At 40.7% G+C, this 17,287-nt stretch overlaps 1 long non-coding RNA gene across 1 annotated transcript; it reads right to left on the bottom strand.

Annotated features, from left to right (window-relative positions):
• Positions 1–5,442: 5,442 nt before the first annotated feature.
• LOC123743541 (uncharacterized) lies at positions 5,443–14,352 on the bottom strand. The gene is made up of 3 exons (XR_006770400.1): positions 14,155–14,352; positions 9,421–9,488; positions 5,443–6,174 (listed from the first exon to the last, which is right to left on the bottom strand). It is a non-coding gene; the product is annotated as an uncharacterized lncRNA (long non-coding RNA).
• Between the last annotated feature and the right edge of the window lie 2,935 nt (positions 14,353–17,287).

Genomic DNA, 17,287 nt, shown 5'->3' with positions numbered 1-17,287 from the left:
ACAAAAACACTAGTGGCTCATGAGTCACGTGTCCATGGTAACAAGTGATAAGGTGCTGCTTGCCTCGAGGCCGGTGTCGGCGCGCTGCAGGGGCCGCGCGTCAGGAGGGGGGTACTGTCACGATTCCTACCGACGGTGGCGCCCCCTCCTGCTCGGGTGGCGCTCGGCGGTCGTCGTCACCGGCCTATTAGCTACCACCGATTCCCTTTTTGTTTTTCCCTTTTTTTATGTTTTCTCACCTGCCCTGAGTTAGGTAATTAAGAGGGCTATTTAGTTCAGCTGGCCCGCACCCTATTGTGCGGGATTGTTTTTCTGTATGTCAACTGCGTTTGTTGACTGTGCTTGTCCATTGTATTTTTCCCTGTTGTTGGGAGACCTCTTATTTTGTACGGGTGGTTCTTAATTAAAATTACCACACAGTGTTCGCTGCTTCCTGCGCTTCTTTCCGCCACACCACAGACAAGACGCTACAATATGATCAATCCATTAATAATATAGACCAACATGCAACATTATGTCTTGTGCTTTTGGCAATGATTTATGTATAATAATTATGTATAAAAAGTGATACAATGTATGTCTGCATAGTGTTTTGTTTTCATTTTGGCAGATTAGTTCATGCTTATTTCTGAAGATTAACTCAGGTTTTCGCCCAGCGGCTAAGGAGTTGGAGCTGTGGCAGGAGTTGGACCTGTGGTCGTAAGGTGACTGGTTTGAATCTCGGGCGCTGGAAAAAACTGGCGGAAATGATCTGACCACTGGAGGGCTGCTGGGTTCACATCCTCAAAACATTCACCTTTCGTTGATCAGAACTCTAGAGGTTCTTCTTCACTGAACCCAAAAATATGTATAACTTTTAGTGATTCCATATATTAAGGAAATGATAATAGCCTTTTTGGTTCTATAAGGAACCTTCTTTTCTTAGAGTGTATAATAAACACGTTTTTCTTTTGATTATTTAATTATCTACATCATGTTATTTCAAGTTATCCCTTTGGAACGCAACATCACATTGTTGAAAAATAATCCTAAATTGTGGATGGCTATAAATTGGGCAATTGAAGGTATCTGAGGTGTAATATGTGTTAGATGAAAATGAACATTGTATGCAACGTTGTAGGCAACATTATTGGCAAGGGACTTGATGCCTACTATGCCAAACCTTATGCCAAAGCTATTTACAGTTGTTAAACGGGTGTGAAGACAATGGGGGGGGGGCGGTCTGTGCATATTTGTGCATATTTGTAAACAACAGCTGGTGCACAGAATCTAAGGAAGTCTCTATATTTTGCTCGCCTGAAGAATATTGTGATAAGTTGCAGGCCACACTACTTGCCTGGAGAGTTCTCAGCTATACTTTTCGTGGCTGTTTATTTACCACCACAGACAGATGCCGGCACTAAGACCGCACTCAGCCAGCTGTATAAGGAAATAAGCAAACAGGAAACCACTCACCCAGAGGCGGCGCTCCTAGTGGCCGGAGACTTTAATGCAGGGAAACTTAAATCAGTTCTACCAAATCTCTATCAATATGTTAAATGTGCAACCAGAGGGAAAAAAATTCTAGATTCTAAAAAAAATACTCCACACACAGAGACGCGTACAAAGCTCTCCTTCGCCCTCCATTTGGTAAATCCAACCACAACTCTATCCTCCTGATTCCTGCTTACAAGCAAAAATGAAAGCAGGAAGCACCAGTGACTCGGTCAATAAAAAAATGGTCAGATGAAGCAGATGCTAAACTACAGGACTGTTTTGCTATCACAGACTTGAACATGTTCCGGGAATCCTCTGATGACATTGAGGAATACATCACCTCAGTCAATGGCTTTATCAATAAGTGCATTGAGGACGTCGTCCCCACAGTGACTGTACGTACATACCCCAACCAGAAGCCATGGATTACAGGCAACATTCGCACTGAGCTAAAGGTTAGAGCTGCAATACAGGGTTAAGATTGAATCATACTACACCGGCTCTGACGCTCGTCGGATGTGGCAGGGCTTGCAAACTATTACAGACTACAAAGGGAAGCACAGCCACAAGCTGCCCAGTGACACGAGCCTACCAGCCGAGCTAAATCACTTCTATGCTTACTTCGAGGCAAGTAACACTGAGGCATGCATGAGAGCATCAGCTGTTCCGGACGACTGTGTGATCACGCTCTCCGTAGCCAACGTGAGTAAGACCTTTAAACAGGTCAACATTCACAAGGCTGCGGGGCCAGATGGATTACCAGGACGTGTGCTCCGGGCATGTGCTGACCAACTGGCAGGTGTCTTCACTGACATTTTCAACATGTCCCTGATTGAGTCTGTAATACCAACATGCTTCAAGCAGACCACCATAGTCCCTGTGCCCAAGAACACAAAGGCAACCTGCCTAAATGACTACAGACCCGTAGCACTCACGTCCGTAGCCATGAAGTGCTTTGAAAGGCTGGTAATGGCTCACATCAACACCATTATCCCAGAAACTCTAGGCCCACTTCAATTTGCATACCGCCCAAACAGATCCACAGATGATGCAATCTCTATTGCACTCTACACTGCCCTTTCCCACCTGGACAACAGGAACACCTATGTGAGAATGCTATTCATTGACTACAGCTCAGCGTTCAACACCATAGTACCCTCAAAGCTCATCACTAAGCTAAGGAACCTGGGACTAAACACTTCCCTCTGCAACTGGATCCTGGACTTCCTGACGGGCCACCCCCAGGTGGTAAGGGTAGATAGCAACACATCTGCCACGCTGATCCTCAACACTGGAGCTCCCCAGAGGTGTGTGTTCAGTCCCCTCCTATACTCCCTGTTCACCCATGACTGCATGGCCAGGCACGACTCCAACACCATCATTAAGTTTGCTGACGACACAACAATGGTAGGCCTGATCACCGACAACGACGAGACAGCCTATAGGGAGGAGGTCAGAGACCTGGCCGGGTGGTGCCAGAATAACAACCTATCCCTCAATGTAACCAAGACTAAGGAGATGTTTGTGGGCTACAGGAAAAGAGCACCGAGCACGTCCCCATTCTCATCGACGGGGCTGTAGTGGAGCAGGTTGAGAGCTTCAAATTCCTTGGTGTCCACATCAACAACAAATTTGAATGGTCCAAACACACCAAGACAGTTGTGAAGAGGGCACGACAAAGCCTATTCCCCCTCAGGAAACTAAAAAGATTTGGTATGGGTCCTGAGATCCTCAAAAGGTTCTATAGCTGCAACATCGAGAGCATCCTGACCGGTTGCATCACTGACTGGTACGGCAATTGCTCGGCCTCCGACCGCAAGGCACTTCAGAGGGTAGTGCGTACGGCCCAGTACATCACTGGGGCAAAGCTGCCTGCCATCCAGGACCTCTACACCAGGCGGTGTCAGAGGAAGGCCCTGAAAATTGTCAAAGACCCCAGCCACCCCAATCATAGACTGGTCTCTCTACTACCACATGGCAAGCGGTACCGGAGTGCCAAGTCTAGGACAAAAAGGCATCTCAACAGTTTTTACCCCCAAGCCATAAGACTCCTGAACAGGAAACCAAATGGTTACCCGGACTATTTGCATTGTGTGCCCTCCCCCTGCTACTCTCTGTTTATCTTATATGCATAGTCACTTTAACTATACATTCATGTACATACTACCCCAATTGGCCCGACCAACAAGTGCTCCCGCACATTGGCTAACCGGGCTATCTGCATTTTTCCCCCACCCGTCAACCCCTCTTTTTACGCTACTGCTACTCTCTGTTCATCATATGTGTATAGTCACTTTAACCATACCTACATATACATACTACCTCAATAAGCCTGACTAACCGGTGTCATGACGTTGCCCTCTTTGGGTACAGCGAGCACAGTTGACCCCCCTCCCTCTGCACCAGGCCTTTTCTATGCACCATCCCCGACCTCTATACTTCTGACACCAGGCTCTGTGAGAGCGGTCGTAAATTCCTATGAGGAAATTCTCTCCTCATGGCCACAGTATAGAGAACAAAGGATTCTTCCACCTCACAGAATTGGAGAACCGAACAACATTTATGTTCTGGAGAAGGTATAAAATATCGGTGAAGAATCCAGCTACGAAATGGTCCGTTTGGTACAATTTTGTGAAACTCATGAGAGACAATACGGCCATATTACCATAATAATGTTTATATACTAGCCTCAGCTATGAGACTTACATCTAATGGTTGTATAAAATTAATGAATATGGATAAAGCTATTTGGAATATGTTGGGATGCTTGTAAGATGTTAATGTGAGAGAATTGTATTTTCTGTTTAAAGTTTTACCAAGTCATCGGCACACCCCCAGGGACACAGACAGGACCTGGCGTCATGAGACAGCCTTTTTCTGTATTCCGAATATAAACCCCACCCAGGGTTTCTTTCCCCAGGCCAGGCCTCCACTCCATTACGAGTTGGCTAATAAGTTTGACCATGCATCCAGCTACTGAACTTTAACCATACCACTTGGTTAAACTATTAGACTATCGATACAGAATAAGAACAAGTCTTTGATATTAATTACTAGTCTGCAGCTAGGAATTCGGTATCATTGAACGTGACAACCGCCGGAAACACCTGTCCTATAACGACATGAACGAATGTCGCTTTGAAAGATCCATTCTAACCGCGAGAGAGAGAGAGAGAGAGAGAGAGAGAGAGAACTCCCCAACAGAACAACCTTTCCAACAAAGATCCCGACGACACACTGAGCGTAAATATATATATATAATGAGTGAGCATTCATGTGCAAAGGATTAGCAGTTAAACTGTATAATATTCAATTCTGAACCACCCCTTTTGTTTAACAAGCCGCCATGCCGGTTTAGCCCACTAGGGCACATTCCTCTACCATTTCTTTGTAACGATACCTACTGTTTTGTATGCCTTTCTGTGAATTACTTAGTTTAGTAAATAAATGATTTTAAGACAATTGACGTATGGATGACTCATAGTAAAGACTGGGTTCATGCAGATAACCAACAATTTACGACGTTTGGAATGAGACTGACGAGGTAAAGAATACATCATAAATCAGAAGACTCAGATCAGATATTATGATATCTGAAAGTTATATTAGGAAAATTATAACTTTGTAACCTGAATATTTTCCTTGGTGCCCCTACTTCCTAGTTAATTACAGTTACACAATCAATCAGTTTAATCGCGTAATAATAATTACAGAGAGTTATTTGATAGATAAGTCTTCCGTTTTAATGATGCCAAAGACACGACACCGGTGTCTGTATATAACCTTGCTACTCTTATTTTCAAATGTCTTTTTACTGTTGTTTTACTTCTTTACTTACCTACACACACACACACACACACACCTTTTTTTGCACTATTGGTTAGAGCCTGTAAGTAAGCATTTCACTGTAAGGTCTACACCTGTTGTATTCGGCGCACGTGACAAATGAACTTTGATTTAATTTGATATAACGGTAATATTGTCAAAATTCTGCTTGTAACAACGATCAGAAATTGTAAAAAAAATATGTATTCCATTATATTAGGCAATAATTAAGAGTAGGCAAAGTGGTCGTGTCATGTGAAAATTCTATCAAATGTCTTACATGGCAACGAGTACAGTCAGGGTGCCGTGGAGCCCCTGCAGTACCTCCACAGACCCCGATTGAGAACCCCTGATTTAGCAGATGCTCTTATCCAGAGGGATTTACAGTAAGTGCATTCATCTTTAGATAGCTAGGTGAGACAACCACATATCATTGTTAAATATGCAGAATACAAATATTCCATTCCAGCTAAACAATGGATATAAAGATATCTAGGTGGATATATAGATATCTAGGTGGATATATAGATATCTAGGTGGATATATAGATATCTAGGCGGATATATAGATATCTAGGTGGATATATAGCGTTTTGCTATAAAAAAAATTAAAATGATACACATCTAAAAACTATTAATTAAAAATCTGAGAACAGTAATATTGAAGGTACCCATAAGAAACCATTTCTGATTAAAAAACAAATGTGAATATTTTTGGAAATAGCATTTTTGAAATAAACTCTTTAATAATTCTTACACAAAATTGTCATCTCACCTCTTAGCTTTGGTGTCATGTTCCCCAGAGAGACTCATTTTAGAGGCAGGGCCCCCCTCCTCTCTCTCCCCAGAGAGACTCATTTTGGAGCACTGACCCCTAAACAGAGATCCAACATGTTGGTTGTGGTTAACACAGTAATTCTTGAATGTCAATTGTTATCATTTATTCATTATCTCTTATAAAACACTTACTAACAGACATAGAAACAGTCAGGTGATTTAATGAATTCACATGAACATGTAGTTGTGACATTTCATCTCCATGGTAACTGTCAATAATAATAAGTCACTGTTTGTTAAGGTAATTATAGACAGTGCAACAACACAAGGCTAAATCTCACAATTATTTGTATTCATTAAAGGTAGGCTATTTATTGTCTTTCAATCTGTTATTTTCTGAATGTATCTGAGAATGTAGACAGAAGGGCTAAAATGGGCATGAATGATCTGAGGGGGAAATCATTGATCCATTCAGAAAGTTTATTTACAACAAGTAAGATATTTATATTATGTAAAGTAGGCGAGGTTATAATGTATAGTAGTGGTTTGTTAGTGATATGTAGATGTTATATTATGTAAAGTAGACAAGGTTATAATGTATAGTAGTGGGTTGTTAGTGATATGTAGATGTTATATTATGTAAAGTAGACTAGGTTATAATGTATAGTAGTGGGTTGTTAGTGATATGTAGATGTTATATTATGTAAAGTAGGCTAGGTTATAATGTGTAATAGCAGTTTGTTAGTGATATGCAGATCAAGGTCTATACCTCGGCTATAGCCTACATATCATAGATGACCAGTCTAAACCTGTTCAGATCAACATAATGTTATAGTCCTACCAGTAGCAGGACAGAGAATGTACTGTTTATAACCTACATATCATAGATGACCAGTCTAAACCTGTTCAGATCAGTTCACATAACGTTATAGTCCTACCAGTAGCAGGACAGAGAATGTACTGTATATAACCTACATATCATAGATGACCAGCCTAAACCTGTTCAGATCAGTTCACATAATGTTATAGTCCTACCAGTAGCAGGACAGAGAATGTACTGTATATAACCTACATATCATAGATGACCAGCCTAAACCTGTTCAGATCAGTTCACATAATGTTATAGTCCTACCAGTAGCAGGACAGAGAATGTACTGTATATAACCTACATATCATAGATGACCAGTCTAAACCTGTTCAGATCAGATCACAGAGACCATCAGGTTTGTCAGCATGATAAGTGATCATAGCTCAAACCTACTCTGACTATTGAATGTCTGATGTCAACCTAACCTTATAATAGTTTGTAGGTAGCCTAGAACTACGAGGGTCTGCCCGTCTTTCCTACAGTGGGGGGGAAAAGTATTTGATCCCCTGCTGATTTTGTACATTTGCCCACTTACAAAGAAATGATCAGTCTATAATTTTAATAGTAGGTTTATTTGAACAGTGAGAGACAGAATAACAACAAAAAAATCCAGAAAAACGCATGTCAAAAATGTTATAAAATGATTTGCATTTTAATGAGGGAAATAAGTATTTGACCCCTCTGCAAAACATGACTTAGTACTTGGTGGCAAAACCCTTGTTGGCAATCACAGAGGTCAGACGTTTCTTGTAGTTGGCCACCAGGTTTGCACACATCTCAGGAGGGATTTTGTCCCACTCCTCTTTGCAGATCTTCTCCAAGTCATTAAGGTTTCGAGGCTGACGTTTGGCAGCTCGAACCTTCAGCTCCCTCCACAGATTTTCTATGTGATTAAGGTCTGAAGACTGGCTAGGCCACTCCAGGACTTTAATGTGCTTCTTCTTGAGCCACTCCTTTGTTGCCTTGGCCGTGTGTTTTGGGTCATTGTCATGCTGGAATACCCATCCACGACCCATTTTCAATGCCCTGGCTGAGGGAAGGAGGTTCTCACCCAAGATTTGACGGTACATGGCCCCGTCCATCGTCCCTTTGATGCGGTGAAGTTGTCCTGTCCCCTTAGCAGAAAAACACCCCCATAGCATAATGTTTCCACCACCATGTTTGACGGTGGAGATGGTGTTCTTGGGGTCATAGGCAGCATTCCTCCTCCTCCAAATACGGCGAATTGAGTTGATGTCAAAGAGCTCCATTTTGGTCTTATTTGACCACAACACTTTCACCAGTTGTCCTCTGAGTCATTCAGATGTTCATTGGCAAACTTCAGATGGGCATGTGTATGTATTCTTGAGCAGGGGGACCTTGCGGGCGCTGCAGGATTTCAGTCCTTCACGGCGTAGTGTGTTACCAATTGTTTTCTTGGTGACTATGGTCCCAGCTGCCTTGAGATCATTGACAAGATCCTCCCGTGTAGTTCTGGGCTGATTCCTCACCGCTCTCATGATCATTGCAACTCCACGAGGTGAGATCTTGCATGGAGCCCCAGGCTGAGGGATATTGACAGTTCTTTTGTGTTTCTTCCATTTGCGAATAATCGCACCAAATGTTGTCACCTTCTCACCAAGCTGCTTGGCGATGGTCTTTTAGCCCATTCCAGCCTTGTGTTGGTCTACAATCTTGTCCCTGACATCCTTGGAGAGCTCTTTGGTCTTGGCCATGGTGGAGAGTTTGGAATCTGATTGATTGATTGCTTCTGTGGACAGGTGTCTTTTTTACAGGTAACAAGGTGCGGTTAGGAACACTCCCTGTCACGTTCGTCGTAAGGAGTGGACCAAAATGCAGCGGGAATGTGTAATCTCATCTTCTTTTATTGAAGGAACGTGAACACAAAACAAAATAACAAACAATGACGACGAAGACAGTACTGTCAGGCTCAACGCTAAACACGGAACAACTACCCACAAATCCCAATGAAAAACACGCCTATTAAATAGGACCTTCAATTAGAGGCAACGAGGAACAGCTGCCTCCAATTGAAGGTCAACCCAATAAACTAAGCATAGAAATAGAATACATAGACACAGACATAGAAATAGACTAACATAGAACATTGCCCAAAAAACCCAATACACACTAAACAAACACCCCCTGCCACGCCCTGACCAAACTACAATAACAAACAACCCCTTACTGGTCAGGACGTGACACTCCCTTTAAGAGTGTGCTCCTAATCTCAGCTCGTTACCTGTATAAAAGACACCTGGGAACCAGAAATCTTTCTGATTGAGAGGGGGTCAAATACTTATTTCCCTCATTAAAATGCAAATCAATTCATAACATTTTTGACATGCGTTTTTCTGGATATTTTTGTTGTTATTCTGTTCAAATAAACCTGTGAAATATGTGCCACAGCCATTGTGTAACTGCGTAGGCTACAAACATATTTTTTATTTCATATGAGGAAATCACATAACTTACAGTCACTGGTGCAGCCGCCTGTTTTCTTGCAGATGAAGTAGCTTTCACAGGCAACACATTCAACCAGCCTAAACAACAGTAAATAAAAGATGTAAAATGGTCAAAAGTTAATCATGATATAGCCATATACATTAGAGAGAGGTATATTGCTACAGATGTTGGATCTTAATTTGAGCCAGTTTGCAACAGCAGGAAAATAATCATTTAGCAACAGGACATTTCAATTATTATGTGGATTATTATTAATTAACAATTTTAAAATGAAAAAGTGGAATTTATCAGAAACCTTTTTTGGAGCTTAAATATACTACACATTTTAATTTTCTTGCAACAGGGTGATCAAATTCAGATCCTACATCTGTACAGAGATTATGTCTTTATCTAAATAGGACAGTTTGAGTTATTAACAATAACGTCGAAGCTGTCATAAGCTGTAAACCTATGTGATTGGATTTTATAGACCCCCATCTGAACAGTTTCTTTCCCCATGCTGTGGCCCTCACCAACTGGCCCTCTGGTCCATAGAGACTAAAGGACTATGCTGTGGCCCTCACCAACTGGCCACTTGGCCCATAGAGACTAAAGGACTACGCTGTGGCCCTCACCAACTGGCCATCTGGCCCATAGAGACTAAAGGACTATGCTGTGGCCCTCACCAACTGGCCTCCTGGCCCATAGAGACTAAAGGACTATGCTGTGGCCCTCTCCAACTGGCCATCTGGCCCATAGAGACTAAAGGACTATGCTGTGGCCCTCACCACCTGGCCCATAGAGACTAAAGGACTATGCACTCTTCTGCACACCACATCAAGCCATCTCTGAACTGTACACTAAATAACTGAACTATACTGCATTAGCTCTCTGTTCATCTCTCTTAGATATATTTATACTGATACTGTAAATGTGGACATCCACTGTTTATCAACTGTATATCCACTGCACTGTATATCAACTGTATATCAACTGTACTGTTTATGAACTGTATATCCACTGTACTGTATATCAACTGTATATCCACTGTACTGTATATCAACTGTATATCCACTGTACTGAATATCAACTGTCCTGTATATCAACTGTATAGCCACTGTACTGTTTATCAACTGTATATCCACTGTACTGTATATCAACTGTATATCAACTGTACTCTATATCAACTGTATAGCCACTGTACTGTATATCAACTGTATAGCCACTGTACTGTATATCAACTGTATAGCCACTGTACTGTATATGGTATATCCACTGTTCATTCTCTTATAGCTCTATGTTCACTCTATCTAGTTGTGTATAATGTTGTACAGAAACTTAGTGTAAACTCTTCTGTCTGTATTCTGTCTCTAAATGTTGTCTATCACTAGCAGCACCATATCACCATGTAAAATTATGTGTACAGATGTAGGAGCATCATAATCATCCCCCACTGCAGAAGAACTTTCCTGCAATGGAAATGTAAAACTTGTAGTGTATTTGAGGTTTAAAAAGTCTTCCTAAGTTTGTAATTTCGTCTTAGAAATTTCAGACTTGAGTTTATCAACCCCTACAAAAATGTTCATTAATTATAATACACATAATAATTCACATTTCCTGTAGCTGGAGGAATATTTTCCTGCTGTAGTAAACTGACTCAAATTAAGATCCTACATCTGTATGTGCAAATGTACTTGGCGAATAAAGGTGATTGTGATTCTACAAAGGTTGAGTCTCTAGATTCCCTTGCTGCTCTGGAGAAATAATGAAATGGTTGTCATGGTGATTTAAACTGGGACTGGTTATCTCCCAACTCTGATGTAATTTGTTACATTTCACCCTGTTGACAAAGGCAGCTACAAGGATGAACCCAGAAGACAACTCTAAATCAACACTCACTGATATTATCCTGAAATCCTTTCACTCATATTATTGTCTCTTTGTTCAGGTAGTCTATGATATTAATATTGTATCAAACAGCAGGACTCTGAACCCAGGTCACTGGTGAACAAGGAAAACACCCTATACATCGCACCAATAGGGTATCAGTATCAGTATAAATAGGGTTAACCCAGTATCAGTATAAATAGGGTTAACCCAGAATCAGTATCAATAGCGTTAACCCAGTATCAGTATCAATAGTGTTAACCCAGTATCAGTATAAAGTGTTTACCCAGTATCAGTATAAATAGGGTTAACCCAGTATCAGTATAAATAGTGTTAATCCAGTATCATTTTAACTAGGGTTAACCCAGTATCAGTATAAATAGGGTTAACCCAGTATCAGTATAAATAGTGTTTACCCAGTATCAGTATCAATAGGGTTAACCCAGTATCAGTATCAATAGTGTTAACCCAGTATCAGTATCAATAGGGTTAACCCAGTATCAGTATAAAGTGTTTACCCAGTATCAGTATAAATAGGGTTAACCCAGTATCATTATAAATAGGGTTAACCCAGTATCAGTATAAATAGTGTTTACCCAGTATCAGTATCAATAGGGTTAACCCAGTATCAGTATCAATAGTGTTAACCCAGTATCAGTATCAATAGGGTTAACCCAGTATCAGTATAAAGTGTTTACCCAGTATCAGTATACATAGGGTTAACCCAGTATCAGTATCAATAGGGTTAACCCAGTATCAGTATAAATAGGGTTAACCCAGTATCAGTATAAATAGGGTTAACCCAGTATCAGTATCAACAGGGTTAACCCAGTATCAGTATAAATAGGGTTAACCCTATTTCTTCGATGGGAATTGTAACCTGGCTCACACTGCCCCATACAAGGTGAAATAAATAAATGAAAATACAAAAGCAAGTCCCGTGCTTCAGCTACTCAGACCCCTCACACATCCGGGCCATGCATTCTGATGGCCTCACAGACACCATACCACTTCTGACACCAATGTAGCAAACAGCAGGGCAGGGAAGCGAACCCAGGTCACACATGTAAAAGGCCAACAACCTACGCATCGTGCTGTTCTCACCAATTGTAGAGAATCACTACACTATAGTGGAACTATGATATAATTACATTATCATATAAAATGTAGAGGATCACTACACTATAGTGGAACTATGATACAATTACATTATCATATGAAATGTAGAGGATCACTACACTATAGAGGAACTATGATACAATTACATTATCATATGAAATGTTAAATGTAGAACTATAATATCTGAATATTGATATATTGAATTTATGTTGACCACGTCCAGTCAGCTCCATTTTGTATAATTAAACTGACACCAACCTGTCTCAGTAGTAGTAGACTGTTAGGAGTGTTTTACTGTCATTCACTATACTAACATTACACCAACCTGTCTCAGTAGTAGTAGACTGTTAGGAGTGTTTTACTGTCATTCACTATACTAACATTACACCAACCTGTCTCAGTAGTAGTAGACTTTTAGGAGTGTTTTACTGTCATTCACTATACTAACATTACACCAACCTGTCTCAGTAGTAGTAGACTGTTAGGAGTGTTTTACTGTCATTCACTATACTAACATTACACCAACCTGTCTCAGTAGTAGTAGACCGTTAGGAGTGTTTTACTGTCATTCACTATACTAACATTACATTTAATTTATCTACACACTTTACAATAATCCCTGACAGGATTGTCACCTTGTAGCCTGAATTCACAACCAGAACATGTCAAGTCATTGAGATATTTTATGTTCTGCTGAGAGAGCAGCTTCCTGATGACCAGCACTCTGTATATTCTGATGGATGAGGCCTGAGATGGAATGTGAAGCTAACTGAAGCTGGCTAGCTTTAGAAAACCAGTATATCTAGCTTGCATCATAGGATACCCCTCAGGCTACGTTCAGGTTTCAGCATCAGGTATAAACAGCCGAGTCGTAGGCAACAACCTGAGTTGTATTCATTAGTTTACTCCACAGCCAACAGTTTTAAATGGCACTAATGAATACACACAACCTGTTTTGAGGAAGTTTAAGTTGTTCTTAGTCTCTCCACAATATTTATTTGTCTCTCTTTCACACAACATACCTTCCTGAGTGAAAAGCATTAACAGTAGATTAGAAAGATAAAATGTTTGTTTGTTGCTTGTTGTGTTTTAAACCTGTTTTGAGAAGACAAGTCTATAGACCTATGATACAGTACACTCTTAGAATAAAGGGTTCCAAACGGGTCCTCCGGCAGTCCCCATTGGAGACGCTTTTGGGTTCCAGGTAGAACCCTTCTGGCTTCCATGTAGAACCCTCTGTGGAAATGGTTCTTCATGGAACCCAAAAGTGTTCTACAAAGGGTTCTCCTATGGGGACAGCCAAAGAACCCTTTTAGATTCTAGATAGTGTAGGAGTGATCACCCTGGCGCACACAGATGGGCACAGAACGAATTCACCCCACACATCTAATTTACATCAAAAACATTTTAAGGAGAGTTGGACTATTATAACACTGTCAACCAAAATATCATCAACTATATGAATATACATAACAATATCATCAACTATATTAATACACATAACAATATCATCACCTATATTAACACACACAACAATATCATCAACTATATGAATACACATAACAATATCATCAACTATATTAATACACATAACAATATCATCAACTATATGAATACACATAACAATATCATCAACTATATTAATACACATAACAATATCATCAACTATATTAATACACATAACAATATCATCAACTATATGAATACACATAACAATATCATCAACTATATTAATACACATGACAATCGTCGTCTTACCTTTTATCTCTCAATAGAAACAGAGTCTGAATGATCATTCGGTCGAAGAAAGTTACTTTCATTTGCTCTGCTCATTTACATATCAGGTTCTGCCTGTTCTCTCTCCCACTCCCTCTCTCTTAACAGCTCTTACAATGTGCCTTGGAATACATTCTACAACTGTCTGGAACTCTGTTGGAGGGATGTGACACCATTCTTCCACAAGAAATTCCATCATTTGGTGTTTTATTGATGGTAAGTTTTCAATTGTGTTGAGACTCTGACCTGTCCAATGAGCCACATTGATTAAAGAATCCTACAGTACCAAAACACCCTCTCACTCTCTCTCTCTCACACACACACACACACACACACACACACACACACACACACACACACACACACACACACACACACACACACACACACACACACACACACACACACACACACACACACACACACACACATGCGCAGTGCAGTAATTAGAATCCCAGTCTACTGTACACACCCATCCTCTGCCTCTCTCCATCACTTTCTCTGTGTCGTCTGTTGCTGTCTCTGTTGGTGAGGGCTAGGCCTACTACAATACAACATTCAAAACATGAAAACACAACTGCATAACACCATTAAATACAGTTGGTTACTACAATACAACATTCACAACATGACAACACAACTACATAACACCATTAAAAATAGTTGGAATGTAGTTAGAACTCTCAAACTGTTTCCATCAAACAGAAAACAACAAGAAAGCTGGATCAACACATTTAGATTTCTAGATACTGCTCTTTGCTGTTTCATTACCCAGACAGCTATTAAAGGTCATACCAAGGCAGAGTGTAGTATCAGTATTTTAGGGGTCATAGGTCAGATCAGTGGTCATGGCTGATATGCATGGACTAGAAAACAAACTTTAAAGTCATTTTTCTCAGATTCACTGTTTGTGTAGATGCTGTTTGTCTTTGTAGGACAGTAGTTCAGGTGGCTGTTTGTGTAGATGCTGTTTGTCTTTGTAGGACAGTAGTTCAGGTGGCTGTTTGTGTAGATGCTGTTTGTCTTTGTAGGACAGTAGTTCAGGTGGCTGTTTGTGTAGATGCTGTTTGTCTTTGTAGGACAGTAGTTCAGGTGGCTGTTTGTGTAGATGCTGTTTGTCTTTGTAGGACAGTAGTTCAGGTGGCTGTTTGTGTAGATGCTGTTTGTCTTTGTAGGACAGTAGTTCAGGTGGCTGTTTGTGTAGATGCTGTTTGTCTTTGTAGGACAGTAGTTCAGGTGGCTGTTTGTGTAGATGCTGTTTGTCTTTGTAGGACAGTAGTTCAGGTGGCTGTTTGTGTAGATGCTCTTTGTCTTTGTAGGACAGTAGTTCAGGTGGCTGTTTGTCTTTGTAGGACAGTAGTTCAGGTGGCTGTTTGTGTAGATGCTGTTTGTCTTTGTAGGACAGTAGTTCAGGTGGCTGTTTGTGTAGATGCTGTTTGTCTTTGTAGGACAGTAGTTCAGGTGGCAGTTTGTGTAGATGCTGTTTGTCTTTGTAGGACAGTAGATCAGGTGGCTGTTTGTGTAGATGCTGTTTGTCTTTGTAGGACAGTAGTTCAGGTGGCTGTTTGTGTAGATGCTGTTTGTCTTTGTAGGACAGTAGATCAGGTGGCTGTTTGTGTAGATGCTGTTTGTCTTTGTAGGACAGTAGTTCAGGTGGCTTCCCTTGCCCTTAGTCTGCCTCCTGTCTCTCCTATCACCATGGTTACATCTTCCTGAAAACAATGACTCCATACTTTGCTGAAACCTGTTCTGCCAGTTCATGTCCTTAAAGACTAGAATGTTCCAATGTGGTTAGCCAAAGAGATGACAAGATAGTTCACACATTCATCATCCAGGGTTACTGTCAAACAGATATGTGACATTTCTGGTTGGTCCATAACTTGTTTCCTGCTTGTAGCAGGCCATGTTTACAGGAATCCTTTTCTCTAACTAGAAGTCATGTGATTTCATGAGAATATTTTTCTGCAGTGAGGGTGTAATGCAAGTCAAGGTGTCCTTGGATAAATGTCAACAATATTTATAAACAGCATTGTTAAATTAACTGTTGTAATAAAAAAAAATCAATGATGTAATTTTCTTTAAGTTGGTTAGCTTTTAAAATAATTGATTGTCACAGCCATCAGATTGGTGCAGTGCAATGTGTTGTTTTACAGGGTCAGCCATAGTAGTATGATAGGTGTTGTTTTACAGGGTCAGCCATAGTAGTATGATAGGTGCAGTGAAATGTGTTGTTTTAAAGGGTCAGCCATAGTAGTATGATAGGTGCAGTGAAATGTGTTGTTTTACAGGGTCAGCCATAGTAGTATGATAGGTACAGTGTAATGTGTTGTTTTACAGGGTCAGCCATAGTAGTATGATAGGTGCAGTGTAATGTGTTGTTTTACAGGGTCAGCCATAGTAGTATGATAGGTGTTGTTTTACAGGGTCAGCCATAGTAGTATGATAGGTGTTGTTTTACAGGGTCAGCCATAGTAGTATGATAGGTGTTGTTTTACAGGGTCAGCCATAGTAGTATGATAGGTGCAGTGTAATGTGTTGTTTTAAAGGGTCAGACATAGTAGTACGATAGGTGTTGTTTTACAGGGTCAGCCATAGTAGTATGATAGGTGCAGTGTAATGTGTTGTTTTACAGGGTCAGCCATAGTAGTATGATAGGTGCAGTATAATGTGTTGTTTTACAGGGTCAGCCATAGTAGTATGATAGGTGCAGTATAATGTGTTGTTTTAAAGGGTCAGACATAGTAGCAAGGTGACCCTGATGCAAATTAGATGCAAGTGTCTTGCTTCAGGTCACATCGACAGATTCTCACCTTGATGGCTCAGGTTTTAAAACCAGCGACCTTTCAGTTACTGACCCACCACTCTAACCACTAGTCTATCTGACCATACCAGTTACTGACCCACCACTCTAACCACTAGTCTATCTGACCATACCAGTTACTGACCCACCACTCTAACCACTAGTCTATCTGACCATACCAGTTACTGACCCACCACTCTAACCACTAGTCTACCTGACCATACCAGTTACTGACCCACCACTCTAACCACTAGTCTATCTGACCATACCAGTTACTGACCCACCACTCTAACCACTAGTCTATCTGACCATACC

This window comes from Salmo salar, chromosome ssa06 (assembly GCF_905237065.1).
Source record: "Salmo salar chromosome ssa06, Ssal_v3.1, whole genome shotgun sequence".
NCBI classification, from domain to species: Eukaryota; Metazoa; Chordata; class Actinopteri; order Salmoniformes; family Salmonidae; genus Salmo; species Salmo salar.
The sequence above is the reverse complement of the archived record's forward strand: the minus strand, read 5'-3'. Positions and strand labels throughout refer to the sequence as shown.